Raw genomic sequence first — 22,079 nt, forward strand, 5'->3', positions numbered from 1 at the left:
TCAAAAGGTGACTAAACGAGAATTTCCTTTTTAAATTAATAAACTCGGCCAGTCGGCTGACGTTTGCTTTGGCCTTACTGGAAGTTGGTTTGGTTCAGTTTGGCGTTGGCTTTTGGCTTCTGCCCAGTTGCCTTTGCTGTTGGCCCAAAGGCGCCTCAAACTTACCCGTTAACTGCACTCATAAATTCAGTTTTGGTGGCAAAGTTTTCTGACAGTCCGATTTTTTTATGGTCGCCAAAAAGTTTTTCTTCTCACCTTGCATTCGTTTTTAAATATATATAAAAATATATATTTTTTGATAATTGCTTGACAAATCATTAGGTGCAGATACTTGTGAACGGAACTCACCTGAAACGAGGGCAGATAAAAGCAATGATTTATTAATTATAATTTTTAAACAAACTATTGATTTATGCTGAAATAATGAACTAACTAATTTATGAGTCTGGTTGGTCAATTATTCAAATACAATCGATGGGTAATTAAGAATGGGCCAATATTAAGACGATTATGGATCGAATATTAATATTAATCGAGTGTGTATTAAAGATTTTAGAGCAAATAAAAATAATAATCATTTTTTTAAAAATAAGTATCATGGTTTTTTTAAGCTTCACAGTTTTTAAATTCATTACAGCGATGGTGATATTAATTTTAAATTGCAAACCGACAAAACGTATGCTTATTTCCTACATAATATATTTTCCTCTCTATACATTTCATCGACAATTCGCATTCAGCATTAAGTCTGAATTTATTCCTCCACTGCCGCCGGGACATTTGCAGTTCGGTTCAACTACCCCCAATCAGATGGCCGTAGATTGTTGGCCAGGATACGGGTAAGCAGGACCACACACTCGCCTGCCAGCTGATAAATATCACCCTCTGAGAAAGAGACGGGCAGATGGGGCCAGAAAGAGAGGGCGCTCCTGGCTTTGGTAGGGCGCTTCCGAGGAATGCCAAACGGAATGCTGCTCGAAGGCAGGCCGAGGGCAGCGCACATGTCCTGAACCCAAGTGTTTTAATTATAAAAATGAGATATCGCAGAGCTGGTGCGCAGACATCTTCGATATAGCTGGATGTCCTCCAACCCCCGGAATAGTTGGCCAAACTATGCGAAACGCGTGGCAGTTGCACGAGCCTTCTGTTTGCCCACGAGGGAAGCAGAAAAAAGCCGGGAAAACAACAGGAAGGAAGCGCATGTTGACTGAGTCCTCGTCCTCATTTTCGTACTCGTTACCATTCCCATTCCCCGACTTATCGGGCCCAAATGCAGCGTATCTTATCACAGACAATTTAAATGCGTGGCCCGGAATGGAGGGTTCCATATCGAAGGACTGGCCAAGGAACGTCTAACTCCAACCAACATTTGGTATTTACCCATTCATGCGTTGAACTCGCTTTGTGTCTTTGATAATACCCTTCAGATAACTGTACAGACAAAAAAAATTAGTTTTATATTCAAGTAATCTACTTTTATATATATGTTTATGTTTTTATTTCAGAAATATTATAACCATTGTTATTTGAATAACTGACTTCTTCGGGGACGCTTTACTCGAGACAACTAATTTATTTCCCTCACAAAGATCTCATCTCGGAAACCCTATAAGTTCTAACCCAAAAACTCATCGCATTGTAAACTAAAATTAATTTTCAAAGGAAAATAAATTTAAATGAAGTTCCCAACTTTAGGCTGACACCATTTGAATAATGACGAAAATCACAAAAGTTGAATCGGAGGACTCGGGCGAAAAGTCACCGAAAAGTAGGCAAAACGGAAGCCATAAATGAAATTAAAACAAAGAGTGGGGGCATCAGGGTGGACCCAAAGTTCAGGGTGGGTTCGTTGGTTCTTGGATGGATATGGCCGTGGCCATGGTATTTGCTGGTTCTCAAAGGACTGAAAATTAGGGTCACTGGGTGTGTGTCGCTCATTTTTTTCCAAGAAGGTTTTTCGGGAAAACATTGCGTAACACAAACGGACAAAAGAGGATGGTAAAGATAGCGGTAGAGTGGGGGAGTGTGGGGATATAGCCAGAGATAGGGAAAAGGCCAAAATATCTAGACCGAAAATTGGTTACCAAATGGAAAATGTTGCACTGCTTGTTGGTTTTCTTTTCCCTTTTATTTTCCTTGTTTTTATTTTGCGGCGCCCATTTTTTCCACTTTCTGCCGCGGCGTTGACCAAAAAAGTTGGAAAAAGAAGGAAACTTTTGCCGGCTCGCTGTATATAAATATATATTCTTTGTTCGGACTCATTCCGTTGGCCATATATATATGTTTTTCTGTGAGCAACTTTTGTTGTTTGTCTTTGGTTTTTGTTTTATTTGACTGCCCGCTGTTTTTGCCATTTTTTATATTACCACGCCATTTATCATTTCCCTCTGCCAAAACACACTTCCCCAGCAACTATCCCGCTCACACAAATTCTCCCACCAAATATATATATTTGCATATTTGGAACATTTTTGGCATTATTTACCCAGACTTCAGCAGGTAAATAAGACGATTCTCATGCGGCTTTAATTTAATTTATTAAAAAAGAAGGCGAAAACCCGACTCTGGCAGCGATTTTCCTGGTGATTTTCCCGGTGGGTGGTGCGTGCGAGCCCTCAGTTTGCCACACCCCCAAGCACCCCAAACACTCCACCCACTCAATCCATCGGGCTAATGGAAATTCTAGCTGCCACTGAAAATGAAACCGAAACGGGGAAAAATGCCTCGAGACTGCGTTTTGTTTTCGTGTTGGGTTAACTTCGCTCTTGACATTTCCTGCTGCCAGAATCGGGCCTCCTGAATCCTGACTTCTGACTCAGGATCCGGCTTTGGTTCCTTGGCTTTAGCTCTCTGCCTTGGTTTTCCTTGGCTCCGACGACTCTGCGTGTTTGCATTTGACACATTTAATTCCAGGCCTCCCAGCACTCTCCGCCAAAACCCATTCCACTCCCCCTTTATTTTGCGCCTGACGCTGACATGATTTATTAATTATGAGCCGAAACATGAAACGAACTTGAGTTCTTAATTTTCGACCTTAAAGCGGAGGTTTTGCGCAAAAGATATGGTGGATGGGAATATTTTCTATATAATTTAGGTTGAATTAAAGCACACATTGAAATAAGAAAATATTTGGGTAATCAGTTTTTCATTAAGGTTTCAATCTATTGTAACAATAAGCTCATAACAAAAACAAATCTTTCTATTAAAAACCGATTTTTTAAGCACAATAAATAAATGCTAGTCCCCAAAACAGTTTTTAATCAAAACCCATTAGACATCGGTACAGAAAACACACGTGTTTTTCTTTTTCACATTTTCACCGACTAATGAAAAACAACTGGTCGGCCAAATAGAGAAGCCAAAAGAGCCAGACGACGAAGAAGAATGTATTATTTTTCGAAAAATTAAATTTTGTAGAAAAACAACAAAGAGACAAAGCCACGGAAAATGGGGAGATAGAACTGATTCAACATAGAAAACAACTTTTTGGCGCTGCACGCGGAACGCGCCAAGCGAGATAGATGGATGGCTATGGTGCCAAGATTTATGGTTGATCAAGAATTTCCCGTACGCTGCATGCGTTTTTCCAACCCAAAGAATCCCCCCCCCCCCCCCCCCCCCCCAACATCTTCCGCCCGCCGACTCCCTCCTATTTTTAGATTTCCTTTTCGTTTCGGCTTTCAGTCCGATGCACCCATCTCAGTCAGCATCTTCGTGTGTTTTCCCATTTTCCGAATTGCATCTAAGCCGGGTGCGAAGAAGAGAAATGTCTCTTGGGTGTATTCATAACATGGCCGCGCCATAAATATGCCGCTTTTCCTACAAGACATCCGATGTCGGTGCAACGGGCCGCAGCCAATCGAAAATAGGAAAGCAGGAACGTTGGAGGGGGGCAAAATCGGAGAACTGGGCGTACGCCAGTCGACGCCTTGACGGATTGCACGGATGTACCCGGCAGATGCAGAGATCCAAGAGATGCAGAGATGCAGATGCAGATGGAGATGCACTGCATCAAGTGGCGATCGCTGGCAATCAAGTTGCAGGCGAGTGTGCGCCTGGTTAATTGAGAAACTAGTTTCACTTGGCCGAAGATGTTTCGTGGCCTGCACATGGCCAGCGAAAATAGTAGAACTCGTTGTTCCCAAAGCTGAGAGACAGTGGCCTAAATGGGATAGTTTTTGGACAATTCTTAAGGAATTACTTCAAATAAATAAATATATCGGAAAGGTATATCATATTCGGAATATAACAACATAAATCTTCAAAAAATAGAATTTCGAAAAACGCATTACTGACTCTACAATGACAAAAAAGTTTTGATTAAACATTTATTAAAATATTTTCAACCTTTATATTAGTTATTTCTCCATTTCTACTAAGGATAAACCCCATTTGTTCCCTACTGCCTTTAATAAAAAAAACCCTTTCAAATCGTTGTGCTTTATTTTATCTTTATTGTTTCAACAAATAATTTCACCATAAGTAACCATATTTCATTGTAGTTCGAAATGTATTTTCTTTGTTGCTGATATGACTTTATTTAATCGTCATACATTGACTTTAAAATAGTATTCCCGTGGCTCTAGAAAGGCGAGACTTTCCCCGTGGGTCTTAATAAATCACAGTTAAAAATTTCAATACGGGCGATAAACTATTTGTGATGTTTTATTCCAAAACACATTCCTGCATCTACAGTTCAAAGTTTCATTTGCAATCGGTCAATCTGGTTATTTATTTTTCCTTTTTTAAGGCATTTTTAAGGCCACTCGTCCCATGGTGCCGTTGGCATAATCTTTAGTTCTTGTCTTGTGTCGCAGGAAGTGTTAAGCGGAATGTTTTAATAGCCGCTCAGCCATTGAGGGCTCGTCGCGTCCCTTACATACACACACACTATATGCAAATTACAAGAACTAAGCTAATAACACGTTCCCCAGACAGCTGAAGTGGGACGCAAAAGGGTGGTGGAGCCGGGATATATTAATTCTCAAGTGCCGGGGAAACGGGTTCGATGCAACGTCTCAATTTGAGGCTATGGGATTGGGGATTGTGATTGGGGATCACCACCTACAGATTCGTCGATCCTCCTTTTTTGTAGTGTAGTGAAATTCATAAAAATGCAAATAAATAAAATTGAAATTAAAAGTTGTTGTGCAACAAAGCAGAAAGGTGATAAATCAGGTGACAGAAATTAATTGAGTTATTCAACATTGGAAGCATCGGATATCAGACACCTGCAAGAGTGTGTAGATACTTGTCGTCGGGGTTGTTATTGGCCGGAGTCCCCAGATCCGGCTGAAGCCGCACCTAAAAAAAATAAAGAAATAAAAAGCCAGAGAATCGGCCAGAAGAAACCGAAGCCAAAGACATTTTGCCAAGATTTGCTTTACTTTTTTCGATACTTTTTCGCATCTTTTTTTCCATTTTCGTTGCTTGTCGCTGGCTGATTTTGGATTAATTTGTTCTGCAGTCAAGTAAATCCCCCACGCCCGTCTGCATTGCAGGCCCATTGCGTCACAAAAGGTAAAATCGCCGAGGAATACGGAACAAAATCCTCAAAAAAAAAGTATATACGTATGTATGGTGAAGTTAAGACGACAGTCAACTCTACCTGGCCGTTCTGGCTGCAATTTAGCGACTGTGCGGCAGGTTTTCGTTTTTGGTTTTTTTGGCTTTTTGCAACGGAATGATATATGAAGTATCTCATGGTATGACATTAACAGCACACACGAACATGTAGTTTTGTTATTTATTGAGTTTTCAGATATTTTGAAGGCATTAACATTGAAACAAATTATTATGATTACAAGATTTATGGCCGCCAGCCAGCGAAAACACACGAATAATCAACTCAGATACAGATACCGGAGACCCCAGAAAGAGACGACACCGCCGAACGGAGAGAGAGCAGAGAACATATCTCATTTGAATGAAATGCCTCGCAATCCCCACCTGAAGCCTCCTTTGCACGGACCTCCTTGTGTCGATGTCACATGCAGTTGTATCTTATCTGCCTCTTTCTGTCGCCTGCCCATCGTTTTTGCAATTTGATGGATAGTGGAGCAGTTTGAGTTCAGTAAAGAATTAGAGGATATTCAACATTTTCTTCTTTTGAAATAATTTTACAAACCTAGCAACCTAATACAATTACGTAGTAGTTCCAAAGAACTTATTTAGTATTATACCCCATGACTGAAATATATTTTTTTTAATAAAAAAAGGTTTCATAATTAAGTTATCAAGTTATTAAAGCAATATCTTTTTTTTAAGGTAAGTGTTCTTTTTAATCATCATGCCTTGTGTAATACAATCAACCATTTTTGGTTATAAACATTATGCAATTGGTAATGGTTTAAAATATTTCCACAAATAAGTCTTCATCTAACTAACTAAATACATTGTTTTATACCATATATAAACCCAATGAACCGCTTCCAAACCTCAATCTACTCCTTTGGCACTCTTTCAAAATCCACGAAGAATCTCGGCATTTCATAGATGATTTAAATGATTGCCGATAGTAGACACTTCCCACAGAATTTCTTCCCAGAACTGAGAACCCCACCAGACCCATTTGTTATTGCCTTATTAACATTGATAATCTCTGGACGGTGGCCAGCTAACCAAATGGCCAGACCCAGACTCAACTTGGCCAACTTGGTCTGCTGGTGACCCACGCATGCGGCGAAATCAGAATTTGCCATCGAAGCGTAGACGCGACACTTTTGGCCAATTGCGATTGCAGTGCGGCCGCCAATTGCATAATTGGCTAGTTGAAATGCGCAAGTGCGAGCGGTTTTTTATTGCGGATGCACCGGCAGACGATTCAGCAAGTTCGATAAGGTAAGCGCCCTGTCTGGTTCTTGGCCAAGCACTTGGAAAAATTGTTTGATTTCATTTATCTAATTTTGAGAACATTTTGTTCTTGAATAAGACATGGTTTTAGTGTAAAGAAACATTTTGAGAATATTTCGAAGTGCACGCTTTATTTATACTTATATCCACTCTTAAATGAAAAGTTTTAGCCGATACTCAAGTTAAGGTTGGATTGGAAAATTCTTAAAAATTTCCTAGATTTTTCTTGCGTGTAGATTTGCTATTATAGGCTCTGGAGTTCTGAAGTTCTGACGGCTGGCGGCTTTCTAATCGCGTTTATTGATTCAAAGTCGGGCCAGGCGGACACCTGACCGCAAATGGTTTGGGCCTGGTTTTTCTCGGGATGATGTTTGGGTGCGAATGCCGGCGGCGTTGCAACTTCGCGCCGGACTTCATAATTGCCACAAGTTGACGCACATCGCACGTGGGGTACGTGTTGGCATTAGGCTCCTTTTTATCACACTTTTATTGCTTTTTTTGCGCCAAACGACTAATGCGTTTCTTCATAATTTTTATAGCTTTTTTATCGCAATTTTTCCCCTGTTGTCTTCCTCCAGCCAAAATGTCTTGGCCGTGGGGTGATGTTTGTTATTATGTGCGTTGTTGTTGTTGTCGGTGGCACTTTGACTAATTGCAGTGCACTTGCCACATGAAGTTGTTGCTGCTGCCGTTGCTGTCGCTGCTGTCAGTCAGTTTGTCCAAACAATTTGTCATCTTCTGTGTCACGTCACAAATGGGTGGTGTGTATGTGTGTGTGCAGGTTAATTTTTATTAGATTTTCATGGAAACCCTACTTTATAGACCTGCCAGCCAGCCAGTCGTTGTGTGTCTGTGGCACATCGTTTATCACTTCCTTTGACAATTTACATGCTAATCAATCGCTGGCTCACTTTTGAAAGCAACCAAGCCTAAGGGCGTAAATGAGGCTCTGAGTTCCGTAATTAAGTCGTTAAAAGGGAATTCATATTGAAGAATATGTTACCAGCTTACTTATATTTGAGATTCATTGTTTATTTGTAAGAATATTAAGTACTTGAAGTATATGATTGAAGAATTGTTATTTAAATATTCAACTAATATTTTTAGTATCACAAAATCTATTTCATTTCAACTGTTCAGCCAATGTTACTTTACAAATTTATTCTATCATCCTGAACTTTCTGCAATAAATATCTCGCAATCTCTCAATCTCAGCGCGATTCCTGATTTTTCGCCCACCACCCCGTGGCCAATCAACTTCAATTTCGTTCAACATTTCTCTCCCCTTTTTCTTAAAGCTCGGATATCCCATCCACCAAGTATCGGCCCTTGGCTGGAGGACCTCATAAAGCTTTCGACTCGAAGGAAACCAATTTGTTCTGCCGTTTGATTTAAACGGTTTTATGGCCCGTCCTGTTGTTTTCACTCCATGTCTCAGGACTCCCTTTCTGTCTGGATGTCTGACTGCCTGAATGTCGACGACCACGACGCGCCCTTAAGTATGCCACTCACAGGGCACCACCAAACCCCAGAAGAACCCCTCGGAAGCACCCACACCCCACCTAACCACCCGAATGGCAACCAACTTCGACCACTTGGGACTTTGGCAAATTTGCAGCATATGCACGGATGATAAGGACAAAGGACATTTCGGATTCGCAAGACATTTGGTCAGAATTCAAATATATTTGGGCATGTGTGGGCTACCGAAACACCCCTCAGGCCCCCTTTTTCTACCCCTCTGCGTGGGGTGCAAGTGGCAGCCGTAACGGTTTAATCTGTTTTAAATTATTTTCCCTTTTCACATTTTTCGGCGATTTTGGGAGAAGAGGATGAGGTGCAAAAACACAATCGCTAATCGGATCTGCACAGAAAAAATTATTCACAAATAAAATATTTCTTAAATTTTTAGAATGAGAATTTGGTATAAGGTTTTCAATATTATTTGTTTAGTTTAGAAGACCTCAATCTTTTTCAAAAGTTTCACAAACGTATTGTTTCAACTGAAATAATATTTCAGATCCTTTTAAAAATCTGAAGATTTGTTTTTTTTAAGGATGATGATACAGAAATTCAAAATAGAAATTTAATAATTCAAAATAAACTTGTTCATTCCTTAAGATTTTTATTTTTCGCAGTGTAAAATGCAATTGATGAGAAGAATGAAATTTTTCGAATCTCCGAATTTTGGGCATCTGTGTCTTTTTGGTTTTTGATCACTTTTTGTGGAGTGCGCTGCCTTTTTAATCCTCGAACAATGCTCGCTGTCTTTGTCACGCCAAACACTTGCCCTCTCCCTCTGCTGCGCACACACACACACTCGCACTTAAGGAGTATCTGTGTGAGGGTCTCCGTTGCCTGGCAACGCTTTGGCATCAAGATTAATTTTAGACGAGAAAAAAGGAAAGGAATAAGTCAAAATGATTAATGGGCTTAATTTTTGTTGCTGTTGCTGCTCTCTTCTCCTTTCTTTGGCACATGCATTTGTATGGGCATCGGATTCGCTGTCTCTTTCCCTTTCTATCTCTCCGTTTCACCCCCGCCCTGAGGTTGGGTTTTCGGGTATCCGAAATAGTTTCGAAAGGTTAATGCATCATTTTTTGTTGTTTCCAACCATCTTTGCCATTTCCCCTCTCTTTCTGACCCACCAGCTGTGTGGATGCCCCGTCTCTTTCGCACCCCCGCCCCCATCTCACTCACACCCCTTAAAAGACGGCCATGCCGGCTGTCGGTTATTGGAAACGGGAATGGGAATGGGATTGAGATTGGGATTATGGCTGCTCTTTCTACCGCCACCTTTTGATGCTGATTACTCAGGTCCGCTTAGGGGGATGGATGGCGTCTGTCAATGTGCGGGCTCGGAATGCATCTCTAGATACGTAAGTATCTCTCCGATATTTTTGAAAACTATCTTTGCTATATCACTGTATATTCTGTAGCTTCCAAACTTTTAAGGCAAACTATAAAATTATGTTCGCAATAACACAATATATGGTCTAGATAGATTTATTTCAAAAGTTTTTGAAACAAAACGAACTGATCCTTGTACTTTTAAAGGACTTATCATGCAAATAGTATTTTATTTAAGAGTATTGTTAGACAAGAAGTAATTTAGGTTCAATATAAAGAAATGAGACCAGTACACTATTCGGTTCTTAAAAGAGGAAAACATTTCTAGGAAATTCGTAGTTTTAATTATACAAAAAAAAAGGTTTCTATGATAAATAATGTTGCACAGACGAGGGACAACTTTAATTAAATTAACTTAAGACAATGGTTTCCAAGGACAACATTTATAAATTGAATCAAAAACACATAAGTATTTTAGATAGTAAGTATTTTTATGTATTTCAAAACAGTTTTGGACAATTAAAAACATTTTATTTATATTTAAAACAATAATCAAATGCAAATTTAAATGATGCAAAAGTCATATGCAAGTGCCAAAAAGAATCCCCACACCTGACATTGATTTTAATAAACTTGATTTATTCTTCTCTTTCCGTCTTTCTGTCAATTGAAATTTTTGGTAAAAGGAGAGCACAAATATTGTGAACAGATCTTGGGCTAACACGATTTCTTATATCTGTATGTTTTGCTTGATATTCCAGTTAACTCTTTCCTAAGGTTTTTTATTTGGTTTATTTTTTTGTATTTTTTTTCTGTTGTGTGCCCTTTTAATTGTGAAATTTCCACGAAATTTTGCGATGCGACTTTCAGTGAGTTGATTCGTGTTTTTCGAGGCTGACACGATTCCGCCAAAAGCCAACCGGCGACGTGGAGTTGGAGTTGAAGTTGAAGTTGAAGTCGGATTTGGATTCGGACTTGGATTTTTCAGGGGTCCAAGTGGCAAGAGATCGGGGTTGCGGTTTGGGTCAGTGAGCAATCCGGACCGCATTTGTGTCATTTTGCGACAACTTTGACATGTGTGACATTGTTTTTTCCTCAGCTCTTTTGCTACATGTGCTTCTCTCTCTTTTTCTATATATATTTCGTTTTTTTGCGACATTTTCGTGTTGTTTGTCGAGTTTGCTTTGCGGCTTGCAGCAAACAACAAAACGAATTATTTCATGTATTTTTTCTCGTGGTTTTTTGCCCGGTGCTTTCAGAGTTTTTTGTATGCGAAACTGAGGCAGACTTTTGCCCATGGCTAGTTAGTTTAGATACATAGATATAGATTACGTATATGTGTAGATATGTGTTTCAGCTTTGTTTGACTCGGATTTGCCGCCCAGCTTTTGGACAACAATTCGCAATTCTCGGATTTTTTCTCGAACTTTTCTTGACTCATTTTTTACGAATTTTGTCCGTCAGCTCGTGCTGCTTTGTACAATGAGTTCGTATGTGCGGCATAAAGCGTTTGAAATTCAAGATGCAGATCTATCTGCAGGATTGAAATGTAGCGGGGCTCTTAAGAACAGTTTGAAAAACCCGAAGATCTGGAGCGTTGCTAATTGTTGTGTAAAAAATACAGTTTTCCAAAACTCATATTTGTCATATTTGTTTGGACATCTTCGACTACCGACGGCGCCGCCACCCGCAGCTGCAATATGCAAATATTTTCCACATATGTATGTTTACCTCCCACTTCCTTAGAGCACAGGATGTTCCGCCCGACTTTTCTATTATAATCCCAACCTCTCGCAGAGTTCTCAGCCCAGGGACTCGACAAAAAAAATCAAGATTTATTTCGATTTTTTATGACTTATTGACTTCTTCACACAAATAAATCACAAAATTTTCTCCATTGTGATGTGTTTGTGAAAATATTGGAAGTGAATGTGATTTATGGTGGAAGTGCACACGTGGTGGAACAATTCTCACGGTGGGCATAATTGAAGTAGAGGATAAATAACATAAATAGAAATGGGAAATTGTGGGTGACCTGATAAATAGCGGAGGTCACCAAGGGTAGTTGAATTCCAATAGGGGATACATTTGTTGAAGAAATTTAATTTAATTTCCAACTTCGAATAGGTTTTACAAAACCTTAAGGTCACGCATTCATTTATTTTGAAATTTAGTTATAAGCAAGACCATTTTTACATATTTAACATTTGATTAGATATATAAAACTAAGATACTGACTATCAAAAATAACACAAATTTAAAAATATTTCGAATAGAAAAGTATATATTAAGCAAGAATAATGCGTGCATCATTTCAAACATTTTGATATTAAAATTCATAACTTGCCACTTGCAAGAACCTGTTCCCGCCATCCATCGATTCCCGCTTTTCTTAATCCTTTAGCACAATGCACCGAAATCTAAGCAGAATCGGCTTTGATTTATATCCACACAAACGAGAAGACAAACATGAAACTGCATCTCGGGCACACAAAAATGATTTGATTTATTATGAATTTCGTTTTCAAGTTGAAAGTAAAAATCTTGAACTGCATTCGGGGCTGTGGAGCGAAATAAACCTATGTATGTAGGGATCGTTGGACGGTTCGATTCCAGATCGACGACAACAATGCGAACTCATAAATAATAATTTGAGAGAGTGCCGAGCAGAACGTTGTTGGGTATCTAAAAAGAAGAAGGCCGTGCCGGGCCCGGTCTAAACTGTAAAAACAGGTAACCTTCAAGGCACAGATACAATGGATGCAGACAGCGAGACGTGGATGAAGCCAAAAGTCATGTACTACGACTCCAGCGGCTTAGCGTCTCGAGTTCAAAGTCAGATAATGGACTATGGAGATGCGTTTGCCGAGATATGCGCACCAAATTGCCACTGCGAAGGACGCATATTAATTTTTATGGCCGTACAAAATGACGATTGCATAACCGACAGCCAGGTGACTTCGACTTCCTAATGGCCGTATGATTTTTGCTGGAAAACCCTCGATTTTACGACCCCATGACAAGTGACAAAAAGGAAAAGTATCATAAAAATCAGCAGGTTTTCACTTTCGGTCTCGGCATTGGTCCTTCCTTGTTGTTTTTGCCTTTTCAAGGACACTCGGGGCATTAAAAAATGAGATTCTTTTGCGAATTTCTGGAAGGTGTTTGCGAGCTTAGGTAGTTTGGTTTTTAGGAATTTCCCATAGTTTCGTGAATTTTCACTTTGTTTCCTGCCTCTTTCGGAGAGTGTTCCCGATTTTGGTGTGCGAGTGGTGTTTTTTAGTTTTCGAGTTTTGAGTTTTTGCGTTCCTTGTCGCGTATCTCATTGCCATAAATCATTGTCACCCGCTTCGGCGCAATGTCACTGCGAGCGCTTCCCGCTGGGTTTCTGGCCCCCGACCCAGGACCCTCCCTGATTTCCTGGCCCTCACTCCGTTTTTTGACTCCGTTTTCCTACCACGAACCTACAAAAAATATTATATATATAAAACAGTTTGAGGCGCTGACTGCTTTTGGGCTAAAAAATAATATAGCAAGTCTTTCTCCTTTCTTCCCTTTTTTACCATGGCCAAAACGAACTGCAGTCACTGCAAGTTGCCACCCTACAAAATGGGTTTTGGTTTGTGTTTTGTTGGACCTGCAGGACCTGCTGATTTGTCCTCTTTTTAGCAGCTGCGTAAGACACATGCCTCTTATACAGCATTGCGTTAGAAGCAAAACAAAATTATTTAAAACAATTTTAATATTTTTTCTTTTTATAAATGAAGTATCAACTGTTCTATAAATCATAAATTTAAAGAATACTGAAAATTTAGTTTATTTTTCTTTTAAATAAAATGATTCTTATGATACTTAATTTATTCAACAAAATTTAAAAAAAATACAATCCAATGTAATTTGTACATATTAAACAGCAAAAGCAAGCCACATTTAAGCTTATTTTGAAAGAATGAGGAGAATTTTGTTCATTACATTATTGATTTTCTGAAAATTTTCAGTCGATTTCTGTAGAAAATTTTTCATTTAACAAATTTAAGTACAAAGACAAGAAATATTAATTTAAGATTCTTAATTTCTTAAAATTAAAATTTGTGGGCACTTTGATAAAAGCGATAAAATAAATATAAGCCCATTATATTTCCGTCGGCTTATCGACGTTAAGTTCTCAAGCGTCTAAAAGTACTTACACGACTTTTTTTCCGAAAAATTTTAAATTATATTTCTGGAATAAATGGCCCATTTAACAAATTTATATAAAAGCAGTAGAATTTGATGACTAAATAATTCTTTATATAGTTTAAATTGAACATTTTTAAATTAATTTTTGGTCCCTTTGGTGAAATCGATAAGGAAAACACAAACTCAAACTCCATCGTTTCCGGCGGCTTATCAATGTTAGGTTCTCGGGGGTCTACAAATTCTTTGGGCCCATCCCGGGGCAACTAAACCGCTTTTGACGAACTTAAGGGAAAAGAACTATTTTGAAATGCCGTTTCTGGTCTTTTGCTTTTTGTAGACCAACGAATGTATTTTATGTGTGTGAAATTAAGGTTTTTATTTTATGCGTTTTTTGTTTTATTTAAATTTGCCTGGGCTTGCATATGATTAATTAGCCGTTTCATGTCGCCATCTATCAATGGGGGCTTAAAATATAATTTTAATTTCAAATACAAACCAAACAAGTTTGCTTTGTGGCCGGCTGTTTTTGTTAAAGCTTTTTGTGGGATTTGTTTTATTAACAACAATTTCGTTTACTTTTGTTGCTTAGTTTTTTGGCTTTCGTTTGAATCTCAGAGTTCGTGATTAATGTTTTTACAAAAGAGTTGTCGCCATTCGCATGCCGACTTATAAATCTTTTTGTGGCTTTGCCATGAGTGTGAACTTGATTGAGAATCCGTTTAAAAGGAAGTGGTTACTCATGGTTTTGGTAAGGGACTTTATAATAATACATTTCGAAAGATTTCTGTGATATGTGAACAAGCATTCAAAAATAGGTGAAAATAATATCTCAGATGGAGTACGGGATTTTCCATAAATATTTGAATTTTGCCCACTGCATCGATGTATTTTTGTGTCTGACACTGGGCCATAAATCATAAAAGTTTTTGCAGGGCAAACAAGAACGGAGTTTATGATTTTGTCAGCTGTGTAACATTTCCAGCTGATTAAATCGATAAATTATGAGAAAATAATTTCATTTGATGCCGGCTATTTGATTGCGCAAAAATCGAAGCTGGCAAAAATGCAAATGGAAATGTGTTAACAATAATCGGGCCGCCAGGAAGGGCCATCCCAAGTTCATTAAGGCCAATTGGACACATCAGCAGAGAGATACTAGCTAAATAAGGGGTCATTTTTTAAATGTTTATTAAATTAAGTACTAATATTGCACTTTGATGGGGCGCAAGTGCAATGAGAGGACGGGAAATGGAGAAAGAGAGAGGTAGCGAGCGGCAGACAGAGAGGACGACAAATATGCAAAGGCCAGACAACTAGGACAACAACAAAATCAGCAACAACAAGGACAATGCACTGCAACAATGGCCGCATAAATTTTCTATGCGGAGAACCCGAGAGTGTCCTGTTTGTGCGACTGTGTGAGTGGGCTTAAGAGAGTGTGTGTGCGAGAGAAATGGTCGCCCTTTCCCACCATTCGGAAGTGAAACTATGTTGCCCAGGATATGTGCAATAATTCAAAAACGAATTCCAAGTTCAAAGCGCCCATTACTCGTGGCCAGTTGAGTTCGGAGCTCCGTTTTCAGCTTTCCAGCTTCAACTCCCGGGGAATCCCGAACATCTCCCATCTCCCACTAGCCCTCTCCCGTTTTGCAAATTTATGCAAATGGCTAATAAGCCTGTCAACAGTTTGCAGTTTGCAGGCCAAATGAGTGATGACCTGGCTGTAGCATCCGAAAAACGCCCTTTGAGTTATGAAGTGTTGAATCTGAGTTCGGGCAAAAAACTTAAGCTTTGCCTGTTACACTTTCAGGAATTTGTTCCTTCCGTTTTAGGTATAATTTATACAATTAAGATGGATTTAGTAATTGAATAAAAAGTATTGTGTTTGACAATTAGAAAAATAAAAAGCCATCGATTGGGTAAAAATGTTTTCACTCATTTCTTGATCTTTATTGTGTTTTCCAAAAATGTATCTTATAGCTTTGGACTCTAAATAGGCTAACATCAATTTTATTTGTTATCTTTATCTTTTATATGTTGTCCAATAATATAACTTATTACTTTGGAGTTGAATTGGGTTAACATAAACTTTAAATGTATTTTAAATATTTCAAACGCCTAGGCGCGATGAATTTTTTTCAATATTTTTCAGAACACTTTTCCAATTTACAAATAGAAAAAAAAATCCTTTTTAGAATATATGTATTTAAATGCAAAGCCATAAAATAAAATTATAAACGTTAACATTTTGTAAGTTAATTTATTTCCATTTACTTTATAAATTTAAAAGCTAATGACAAAAGTTAATTATAATATAAAAGGATTAATTCATTTTCAATCTGAAAAAACTTTTCTGGGAAAATCTGAATCTTTGTTTTAAAAAAACTCTATACATACATATTTGAAATAATTTAAGACAAGTATTCATTTAAAATATAACCCAATGTAAAAATTAAAATTTTTAAAGAAGAAAAATGCGGATCATTAAATGATATTTTAAATGCAGTGCTGATCCCGAAGCAAAATTCCTTTAAATTATAAAAACTTAAGACTTATGATAAGTTAAAAAAAAACCATTTAACTTGTATGACATTTAGCAAAAGATATAATAAAATCCCAATCTATTTGCTCAGCCATATTTCTTCAGATCATTTTTTCCTTTCAGTGCATCGGCAGGGAAATTGAAAAGTCAAGCTCTGGCACTTACCTTTTAAATCCAATAACGTGCGCTTATCCTTCAATCCTGTCGGCTTTTTAAATTTCTCAGCTAACGGTAGCTTGCACGTGCGCCAAAATAAAAACTTTGCCCGCAGTGGAAACGAAACTTTTTCTTCTCCTTATTCTTTTTCCGTTTTATGGTTTTTCGTTTTCTGATTTTTTGTTTTTTGTTTGTTGTTTTTGGCTGTCTACGTTTTATTTCTGTTGAATTTGTGTTGCGGTTTGAGTTGGAAGCCTTAGCTTTTGTTTGTTGTTAGTGTGTAGATATTGCTCGATTTGCGGGGGACTAGAAATCGTTGTTCTACAGATTCGAGTTTTCGGTGCACGATACGAATTTAAGAATAGATAAACACTTAGGTAGTAGGATTTGGCTTGATCAATTGGAACGCGAACTCTTCTCTGCAGCACAGTCAGCCCAGATCCATTAGTTGTAGTAGTATTGCACAATTAGTGGGTGAATATCAATCCAGACACCGGCCAGACACTCGAACATCATAAAAAGAAACGCGCGCGAAATTCAATTACAATTTCTCTGGGTGCTTGGCTTTGTTTTCGTTGGGTGTTTATGCGATAACGATAACGACAACGATTACGTTTATTATTATAATATCATGGGGGTTTATGACGATCTGCGCCGTACGAGGGCCAATGTGCGACTGATTGCGGTTCTAATTTTTTACGATTATTGTTATGATTATTTTACGGCCTTTATGATCTTAGCGGGCTGTCAATTGGGATAAGAGAGCGGTCGCGACGGCGGAGAGCGAGCGAATAGTTCAGTTCCGATTCCGACAGCCCCAAGATATGGCCGCTATACCGAATACGGAGCACCGAATACCGAATACCGTTATGCTTATGGGGGATCCCTCTCGCACACACACACACACAGTCGCACGTGGGCTAAATCAGCGGTACACGGACGGGTCCTCGAGTGCTTTGTTGTGTGATGTTGATTTCTTTACGACTTCTATCAAACTAAACCCATAAAGCATTCAATTCAAAGCATATACATGTGAAAATCCCAGCGAGAACTCCTTATTAATCCAGCGACGTCGGCAGCGCTTCGTCGGCGGCGGCAGCGCAGTATATAAATAAAGTCTTATAAGAAACTCGTGAGCGAAAGAGAGCGTTTTATTTATGTGCCGCAACGTCGGCAGCGGCTGCGACGTGACAGCAACCGAGGCAGAGGCAGAGGCAGCGACAGAGCCACTCTGCTCTGGCCATAAAGTATTTTGCGAAAAGAACCGTTCTGCTCTCGTTCCCATTTGAGTGACTGAGAGAGCGAGTGAAAACTGCGAGTCGAGAACTGACCACATTCTCCTCACATTCTCGCATTCATTCGCCGGAGGTCCCGGCTTGAGTTCCCTTTTTCGAGCTCGCAGGCCGATGCAAACATTGATTTGCATACTATAGTCAAACTATATTGACGATCTTATGGGCATCACCAACTATTACGTTCTTACTTTGGAGACGGAATTCTTTTTATTTTATTATAAGTACGGTATGTTTTCCCTTTTTTTAATCCTTTTCGTTTGTGGTAGTATTTATTGGAAAACTTGTATTTGAATACTTTTATACTGTTTAACAGACTAAATAATACTTCTTATTTCCTCCTTTATTATCACAACACTTTGTAGCATAGTACATTTTAGAAGTCGCTCTTATGCAACTTGCTTGGCATGAAAAAATTAATGTGTATAATTTTAATGGTCTTAATTCTAATGACCGTTTTTGTACATTTCATAAAATAGTTGGCATAAAAAAACATAGAAACCCGTAAAGGGAACTTGTTCAAATGGTTAGCTATTGTTACGAATTGATTCATTCTTTCGCTGTAGCCATTTTTAAGTCACACTTTAAAAATTTTAAAATACTTTGTCTACTGTAGAAAAAATTGGTTTCATTAATTTTGACCCCGAATTAAGAATTTATTTATCAACTCGGATACATTATACACATTTATTCATTTTTATAAAGGGCTATTGAGGTCGATGGGAATGATTGTAGAAGACGACCTTACCCAAAAATCATTGGTCAAATTGACCAAGCCACCGAATCGGCAACTAGACCATGCAATAGTTACTCTCACCATAACGAAGGACACGAGACTTTCTTTTTATAGTAGCTAACATCTTGTAGTTAATACTAGTAAACTTGGTTTTATAGTTACGTAATCAGCCGAATTCGTAATTCAAATTTCAAACATCCCATTTTTAATATTTTCTTAACGGATTTATTTCTTCATAAGGCTCAATACCTGTTTTCCATATTTGCCTCCAAGTTTATAGAAGGTCTTAAGAGGTATAATAGCATAAACAACTTTTGACTACCAGGGGCACTTTATTAATTACAAACTTATATAGAGTAATATTTATAAGCTCCTTCAAGAATACATTTTTTTCATAAGCAGAACAACTTCTTAATTGTTAATTGACTTAAACTTTTTAATTTTTTTAAAACGTTAAGTTTTATTCATCAAGATTTTGCTTTGTATGCCTTAAAGTTCTTAAAGATATTATATATAATGGAAAATATTTTTTTGATTTAATCCTGTAAGGAAGTGGAACTACAAATATCTGTTTAAATGTCATCGTTTTGGGCCTGGTCAAATCAAATAAATGAATGTACAAAATAAATTGGATATCGTCAAATTTGCATTGGAAGAAGTCATCCTAATTATTTTAGGCTGTCGACCATAGCTCAATTTAAAATATACCAGTAGCTAACAATATCAAACAGTAAAGCAAAGTATATTAAATCTCATCCAAATTTGTCGGTTTAATATAAATCGTTAAGACGCGTAGGGTTATAAAAATATCAGTGTACCTATATGTTAATTTTTAATTAATGTTAAAAATAATTTCTATATGGATTTGGTAATTTAAGAGAGAAAATATATTTTTGTCTAAGGAGTTTTAACAAATTTTATATCAATGCTGATTCATCATTTCATACGAATTATGGCTGTCGTAATAGAAAATATTTTTGTTAAATTTGTTTAAATGTTCTTACATGTTTTCTACGGTAAAACGTAAATTAGTTTCGTTCCCCGAAAATGATTAACCCATTGCCGTCATATTTCGTCGTTTTGATGGCTCATTATCGGCCAACATTTCGATAATCGGGAGAATGATGGCCGCCGTGAAATATGGAACCCGGAATCTGGAATATGGCACCGGGGAGTATGGCATCCAAACATCCACTTGCCGACGGCAAAACAATCATGGCCGAGTTTATATCGAAACGCGGCAACAACAAATCACACGCACGCACACAGCCACACACATGCAGGCCATCACTCACACGCACACAATTCACCCCAGCATCAGTTCGCTCTCTCTCTCTCCCTCTCCGTGGCTCTCGCTCTCTCACAGCTGTTGTCGAGCGGCCAAGGGAGCAACAACACAAGTTGGCCGACTTTTCGCTGCTGCTGCCTCTGCCGGCGCCGCTGCCAGCGTCGTAAACAGGGAGGAGTCCGCAACAGACGCACACTCATAAAGCATTCTCAGCTGTCGGAGAGCCCACACATACAGGCAAACGCACAAGATGGATGGCGGCGCAAGAAGAGAGCTAGAGTGCGAACGAGAGAACGCGAGGCGGGTGCGAGCGAGACGGCCAGATGCGGCCGCGTTAAGTGTGACGAATGTGCCATTATTTTGCTTTATGTGTGTCGTGAGCGCGCCGCGCTGCTCTTTTTTCAATTGCGATTTCTCACATAAATTTACGCAGTCGTCGGGCGTGGACGCCGGCAGCGCGGCCGGCGTCGCTGTCAGCGTAGGCAGGGCAGAGCGCTCCGCTTGAGAATTTTCGCCTCTTTGAGTGCGGAGAATTCACTTGGCGAAACAGCGCTGAGAATCCCAGTTGAAACTGCATGTTTGCCAGCGGCAAAGACATTTCGGGATATTAAACGTTGCTTTTTGTGTGTTTTTTAATTATTATTTTGTTGTTTATTATTTTATATTTTATATATTTTTACCTAAAATTTAAAGGTATTAAATGTTTTATTTATGAAAAAGGGTCTTCGGCTCGAAAACTAAAATGGTGTTATGAATTATGAATTAAACATCAAACAGAGCTCCCTTAGGCCAACAAGTCGTACATATAACATTCTTGTCGACACCATTTAATTTTTCCATTTTTTGATAACGAATTAATAATAATAATTATCGGTTAAAATGCGGGAGAAATTTGGAAATACATCAATATCAATCTTAGACTCAGTTAAAAATATTTTAATATGATCTGGAAATTCAAAAATTCGATCACCATTTTTATACCCGTTACTCGTAGAGTAAAAGGGTATACTAGATTCGTCGGAAAGTATGTAACAGGCAGAAGGAAGCGTTTCCGACCCCATAAAGTATATATATTCTTGATCAGGATCACTAGCCGAGTCGATCTAGCCATGTCCGTCTGTCCGTCTGTCCGTCTGTCCGTCTGTCCGTCTGTCCGTCTGTCCGTCTGTCTGTCCGGATGAACGCTGAGATCTTGGAAACTATGAGAGCTAGGCTATTGAGACTTGGCGTGCAGATTCCTGAGCTTCTTACGCAGCGCAAGTTTTTTTCAGTAGAGTGCCACGCCCACTTTTACGCCCATAAACCGCCCAAAACTGTGGCTCCTACAGTTTTGATGCTAGAATAAAAATTTTAACTGAAATGTATTGTTCTCATCAATACCTATCGATTGACTTAAAAAAAAGTTTGCCACGCCCACTTTATCGCCCACAAACCGCCCCCAAACTTCAAAAAATCGTAAGTATGAACGTGGATATCTCGGAAACTATCAAAGATATAGAATCAGGATTTCAGATTTAGATTCCGTAGCTTTGTACGCAGCGCAATTTTGATACGCGAATATGCCACGCCCACTCTAACGCCCACAAACCGCCCAAGGCTGTGGCGCCCACAATTTTCATGCTAGATACAAAATTTTAACTGAACTGTATTGGTCTCGTCAATACCTATCGATTGACCCAAAAAAAAATTTGCCACGCCCACTCTAACGCCCATAACGCTTAAATCTGTCTACCGCCGATAGGTGGCGCATTTCAATCTCGCTTTGCTGCTTGCATATCTCCATTTCCCTTTGGTCCCTTTAGCTGAGTAACGGGTATCTAATAGTCGAGGTACTCGACTATAGCGTTCTTCCTTGTTTTTCATTAATTTTTAAAGTATGTAATTTGTGTTGCAGCTCCATATGGCATCTTCTACTTTAATGTCGACTATGTCAAATAATTTTAAAGTTAATACAGATATATTTATACATACATTTATATTTATTTCTAAAAAGGTGTTAATTTTATATAATGTAGACCCAAAACCTATCATAGAACTTTTTACATAAAGTATTTTATTTTTAATATATGTTTATACCCGTTACTCGTAGAGTAAAAGGGTATACTAGATTCGTCGGAAAGTATGTAACAGGCAGAAGGAAGCGTTTCCGACCCCATAAAGTATATATATTCTTGATCAGGATCA

At 38.5% G+C, this 22,079-nt stretch overlaps 1 protein-coding gene across 5 annotated transcripts in view; it reads right to left on the reverse strand.

Annotated features, from left to right (window-relative positions):
* Positions 1 to 17,553, reverse strand: part of LOC119561072 (homeotic protein antennapedia) — a 116,110-nt gene extending 98,557 nt beyond the window's left edge. For all 5 annotated transcript variants that reach the window (XM_037874925.1, XM_037874928.1, XM_037874927.1 and 2 more), the window contains exon 1: positions 16,589 to 17,553. The gene's annotated coding sequence lies outside the window, so the exon portion shown is untranslated. The remainder of the gene's footprint in view (positions 1 to 16,588) is intronic.
* Positions 17,554 to 22,079: the final 4,526 nt, after the last annotated feature.

This window comes from Drosophila subpulchrella, unplaced genomic scaffold (assembly GCF_014743375.2).
Source record: "Drosophila subpulchrella strain 33 F10 #4 breed RU33 unplaced genomic scaffold, RU_Dsub_v1.1 Primary Assembly Seq354, whole genome shotgun sequence".
Classification (NCBI taxonomy): domain Eukaryota; kingdom Metazoa; phylum Arthropoda; class Insecta; order Diptera; family Drosophilidae; genus Drosophila; species Drosophila subpulchrella.